The following is a 6,000-nucleotide window of genomic DNA, read 5'->3' on the forward strand; positions in this document are numbered from 1 at the left end:
AAGTGTGGTCCCTGGACCACCAGCAGCATTACTCCAGAATGTAAATTCTCAGACTCCCAGGCCAGACCTACTGAATCAGAAACCCTGGGATTGGGACCCAGAAATCTGTGTCTTAACAAAACCTTCCAGGTGGTTCCGGGGTACTGCTGAAGTTGGCGAGGCACTGGGCTAGACCATAATGTAGCTATGACAACAGTTAACGTGTATTAAGCATGCATACCTGTCAGGTGGTGTCCTAAGAGCTTAACTTACTCTAACCTTCAAAACAACCCTGTTGAGGGAGCCATTATCGTTATTATCCCTAGCCGACAGGTGTAAAAACGGAGGCACAGGAAGGCAAAGTCCCTTGCTCAAGGTCAACAGGCAGCTTGCTCCCGGAAACCCCCTTCCCCTTACACCACACTAAACATGACTTCACGTACTCCAGCTCCCTGTGGCCTTGGGAAAACAACAGCCCCACCTAACAGAGGAGGAAACTGGAATTTGGAGAAAGAGAGCAACTTGCCCAAGGTGTCACAAGGAGGAAAGCGACCGGCAGCCACCCTGCGGTCTGTCCAGGAGGTTTTGAGGTTCGACCTAGACCTGCTGGGGATCAGGGCCCAGCGCGGGAGGAGGAGGGAGCACAGCCGGCCCAGCTGCAGCTCCGCCCGGGTGTGGTTCGCACGTCACGCCTACGGCCAGCTGGCCCCTTCCCCACGAAGGTCGCCAACCCGGCTGCCAACCTGCCGTGACTCGTCACCCACCCCCACCAGGAACCGTAAGGGCCTTCCCCTCCCGGTCTCCGCGAACCCCCATCCCTTCCTTCTCGTTTTTTCTTGTCTTTTGCAGAAGGGGAACCTGGACGGCCCAGAAAAGTGGAGGCTGGAACAAAGTCACTCGGTGGCCAGAGCTCCCCTCCCCTCGAGCTTTTCCAGGTTCGCAGGGCAATCCCGCCCCTCATCTGCCCCACTCCCCGCTCCGTGGGCCCCTCATCCCACGGCCCGTCCGCCGCTTCCCCGACGGCACCTTCCCGATGCGCACCCCAGCCCGCCCTGTGCAGCCCCAGCCCCCCACCCCCCTCCCTCCGCAACAGCCGAAGACCCTCAGGCCGCGCTCACCCTCAGGCTGCCCCGCTTCCCCCGTCCGCCGCACTCACCTGGGCTCCCGCTCCTCGTCCTGCGGGCAGCCCGGATCCTCGCAGCTCGAGCCCCCCCCCAGCTCAGCAGCCCCCGGCGTCCCGGGGCGCCCGTTCCCTAAGGGAGACGGGCCGACTTTCGAGCGTCAAGGATGACGCCCTGAGGGGCCTCGGCGGGCGCCGCGGGGCTTCTCCGGCTCCCCTGGCGCAGAACTGCCCGCGTCCTCTCCCGCTCGCCTCTGGGCCCCGGCGGTGCGCCCGGGCAGGGACCAGCAACGCCGTGGCACTCACAGGCCATCTGGGCTCCTTAGCCGCGCCCAGAGCGATGCTAGCCCCGCCCCCAAGTATCCTAGCCCCGCCCCTGAAGACTCCAAACCCGACGCAGGGACTCTAATCCCAGGCCCCACCTCCCAGCATCCGAATCCCGTCGCCCATCCCAGGTTTCTAAACCTGCCCCTAAGGATCCTAACCCGCTCCCTAAAGGATAATAAGCCCGCCCGTAAGAACTTTAACCAGTCCCACAAAGATCCTAACCCCACCCCCTCCAACACCTCCCCCAATGCATTGTAATCCCCGCCTCCCCAAACCTAACGCGGTTCCCAAGGGATTTAACCCCACCCCAGGAATCCTAACCTGTCTTCAAGAACCGCAACACCCTCTCTTCCTCCCAAAATCCCAATTCTGCCCCAAGGGATTTTGAATTTCACATTTGAATAATTTGTAATCTCGCCCACCAGAGGTTTCTAATCCTGTCCCCAAAGATTCTAATCCAGCTAACTAAAGGATCTCAACCCTTCTCTTCAAACGATTCTGGCCCAGCCCTCCAGATTTATAACCCTAACCCCAGGGATTCTAATCCCGCTCCTGGGTAACCCCAATCTTGTTCACAAAGGATTTTAATCCACCCCACCCCAGGATTCCAATCCGACCCTCCAAAGATTTTAATCTCTCATCAAAGGATTCCAACTGGGTCCAGAAGAATCCTAACCCCTATCCCCCTCGCTCTCACAGGATTCTAATCTCCTTCTTCCCGCCCCAAGCATTCTGATCGGTTTTCCCTACCATTCCGATCCACTCTCTCCAGCCCAGACCCCTCCCCCAGGCCGTGTCCCAAGCCTTCCTGGTACTTCTGTGGTCCGCGGTTTCCGCTCCGCAGGCTCTGCGCTATTCAAACCTCATGCAAATTTTCTCACCCGCAGGCACCGCCCTGGCTCATTCTTGGCCGGCTTCCGGCAGCTCAGAGGACTTCGAAAATTAGGGGGGCGGGATGCCAGGCTTGGAGGGCAGCTGGAGGCCCCACATGATTGTGCTCAGGACCCGGCAAGGGCAGAGCACACCTGTTCCTGGAAAAAGAGAGATATTGTCACACTAAATTCTGCCACGCACACTTCCGAGATGTGTAAGAATCCTGGTGCGTTTCTGTGTTCCCACCATTACCATCTCTTCATTCACTCACTCACTCATTCATTCACTCATTCATTCATTCAGCAATGCTGTGCTGGGCTACACAGGGCTTCTCAAATTCAGTACTTCTGACATTTGGGCTGCATAATTCTTTTGGGGTGGGTTGGTGCTGCATGATTCTTTGCTGTGGGAAGCTGTCCTGGGAATGGTAGGATGATAAACAGCATTCCTGGGCTGCACTCACTAGATTAACCTTCTTCCCCAATTGTGACAACCAAAAATGTCTCCAAACATGACCAAATGTGTGTGTGTGTGGGGGGGGGGGAATGGGGCAGTAGAACCATGAGTTAAAAGATAATGACCCTGCTCTTATGTGTTTGGTATATGTGCTTAAATACATATGTGTGAGTTTTAAAAATACATTTAATTCTGTGTTTAATTTACTTGAATGAGACTCAGTTTTGTGCCCCCCCCCACAACATCACTGTTACTAATATTTAGTAGCCCACATTGTCTACATCCTCCAGTTTATTTACCCATTCCCCTAGTCATGGACACCTACATTGTACCCAACTACCATGCCTCCTATGGACTTGTTGTAAGAATTTTGTAAAGACTTTCTTTGCCAAGAATGATGGATGCTTGCAGAAGGGCTGCTGCCAACATTCTTCCAACATTTCCCCACATCTTGATGGACTCTTGGTATCATCCAGTAGTCTTAATTTGAGTTTCCCAGAAGCAGGCCTTAGACACAGATTCGAGAGAAAGTAGGTTATCTGGGAGATGCAGAAAACACTGGTAGGGAGTAGGTGGATGAGACAGGAGAGGGCAGAAAGCCAACTAAGAGAGCATTGTTGGGGTGCCTGGGTGGCTTAGTCGATTAAGCGTCTGACTCCTCTTTTTCTTAAATTTTTTAATGCTTATTTTTTGGGGGGGAGGGGCAGAAAGGGGGGCAGAGACAGGATATGAAGTGGGCTCTGCACTGACAGCAGTGAGCCCGATGCAGGGCTCAAACTCAGGAACCATGAGTTCATGGCCTGAGCTGAAGTCAGACGCTCAACTGACTAAGCCCCCCAGGCACCCTAAGCATCTGACTCTTGATTTCGGCTTGGGTCGTGATGTCATGGTTCATGAGATTGAGCCCCACATGGGGCTCTATGCTGACAGCGCAGCCTGCTTGAGATTCTCTCCCTCTCTCTCTGCCCCTCCCCTGCTCCTGCTCATGCTCTCTCTCAAGATAAAGTTGGGTTTGTTTGTTTGTTTTTCTTTTGAAAGAGAGCATTGTTAAGCAAGTTACAACTGTGGGCTCTTGGAGCTCACTCCTGCTGGAGCAGGAACTCTGGAGAGAGTGTACTATTTTCACTTCAGAGTTATCCTGCCTAGGTGATGAGGGAGCCTGGGCACTTCTATACCAACTCCTGGCAGACATTGGTTGAGGGATGCTCCCAAGAGGTATTAATCCTCCAGCACTTCTGGCCTGCCCCATGTGTGCTCCAGCCACCACAGGGAGCCTCCAGGAAGAAAGATACGTGTTCTGGGGACTTGAGAGTGTCATCATTAGCATCAGCTACACCTTCCACAAATTTGTTATTCTGATGGTAAAGGACCACAGATAGCTGAAACATTCTCCTCTTAATAGCCAATTCTGCCTCCCCGCCCACCCCCCTTTTTTTTTTGCTATTGAAGTACTTCTGCAATAAAAATCTTTGTATGTGTTTCCAAAGTTCCTATAAACTTTACTGTGGTATAGTTTTATAAATAAAATGCACCATTAAAACATTCAACTTGATGAGTTTGGGCAAAGGTATACATCTGTGTAACCACCACCCTAATCAAGATCGAGAACATTTTGGGGTGCCTGGGTGGCTCAGTTCATTGGGTATCCGACTCTTGATCTCAACTCAGGTCTTGATCTCGGGGTTGTGAGTTCAGCCCCGCTCTGGGCTTCACGCTGGATGTAAAGCCTACTTAAAAAAAAAAAAAAAAAAGATACAGAACATTTCTCTCACTCCAGAGAGTTCCCTTATGCCTATTGGAGTCCATGTCTCCCACCCATTGCCTTAGGGAACCACCGTTTGGCTCTTTGTCATTCTAGATTAGCTTTGTCTTTTCTAGAATTTTCTATAAACACAATCATACAGTATGATTCTTTTATGTCTGTCTTCTTTTTTATTTTTTTTAACATTTATTAATTTTTGAGAGAGAGAGACTGAGCGTGAGCAGGGGAGGGGCAGGGAGAGAGGGAGACACAGAATCTAAAATAGGGTCCAAACTGAGCTGTCAGCACAGAGCCCAACATGGCGTTGAACCCATGAACTGTGAGATCATAACCTGAGCCAAAGTCGGACAGTTAACTGACTGAGCCACCCAGGCATCCCTTGTCTGTCTTCTTTTACTTACGGATTGCTTTTGAGATTTCCCATGTTGTTACATGTTGCAGCATTTTGTTCCTTTTCACTGCTGAGTAGTATTCCATAGTATAAATGTATCACTATTTGTTTATCCATTTACTTGTGATGGGCATTTGGGCTGTTTTCAGATTCTGGTTACATGAATAAAGCTGCACGAACATTCAGGTACAAGACTTTGTCTGCACATGTTTTCATTTCTCTTGAGTAAATACTTAGGACTGGAATTGCTGGGTCATATAGTACGTGTAAGTTTTAACCTGATGATACACTGCTAAATCAGTTTTCAAAGCATGCATATCATTTTGCATTCAAACCAGCAACGTATGATTTCCAGTTTTTCCACATCCTTGCCAATTTGGTATTGTCACTCTTTTTTAATTAAAAAAAGTATTTCTTATCTAACTCATATTAGCATTAAAAAAACATTTGTACAATCACAAATTTTATCTGGAAACACATCCTTACCAGTACTCGGGATGGCAAACATTTTGCCTATTCATTCATTGCCACAGGGTGATCTTGAACGAATCAAATCACCCCTCTGAGCCTCAGTTTCCTCACCTGTCGAGTGGAAATAACAATAGTATTTATCTCAGCGAGTCATTGTGAAAATCAATTAACATCTTACACGCAGGGGTGATAAGAATTCCAAGAAAAATAAATCAAGGAAAGAGGGCGGGATGTGTCTTGAGACAGAGTGGTCGGAAAGACCTCATGAGGAGAGAACATGCAGACTCACTGGGTTGGGAGAGCGAGTCATGTGACAATCTAGGGGAAGTGTGTTCCAAGCAGAAGGAACAATAATGGCAAAGGTCCAGAGGTGCATCCACACTTAGTGTGTTTAAGAAATAAAGGAGGCCCACGTAGCTGGATCAGAGTGGGTATAGGGAAGAGAGTGATGGAGATGACGTTGGAAAGGTAACGAAGCCAGATTGTGGGGCCGTGAAGTCTCGGTGTTGATATGAAACTTTAATTGACACAAGATGAGAGGCACTGGAGGGTTTTGAGCAGAGGAGTAAGCCACACTGGCTTGTATTTTAATAGGATCTCTCTGTCTGCTGGGTGAAGAAT

General features: G+C 50.0%; 1 protein-coding gene across 2 annotated transcripts in view; it reads right to left on the reverse strand.

Annotated features, from left to right (window-relative positions):
- Positions 1–1,424, reverse strand: part of HCK (HCK proto-oncogene, Src family tyrosine kinase) — a 44,604-nt gene extending 43,180 nt beyond the window's left edge. Inside the window, exon 1 of one of the 2 annotated variants that reach the window (XM_042931298.1) lies at positions 1,136–1,424. The gene's annotated coding sequence lies outside the window, so the exon portion shown is untranslated. The remainder of the gene's footprint in view (positions 1–1,135) is intronic. The other variant, XM_042931297.1, reaches the window with a different exon arrangement.
- Between the last annotated feature and the right edge of the window lie 4,576 nt (positions 1,425–6,000).

Source organism: Panthera leo, chromosome A3 (genome assembly GCF_018350215.1).
Source record: "Panthera leo isolate Ple1 chromosome A3, P.leo_Ple1_pat1.1, whole genome shotgun sequence".
Lineage (NCBI taxonomy): Eukaryota > Metazoa > Chordata > Mammalia > Carnivora > Felidae > Panthera > Panthera leo.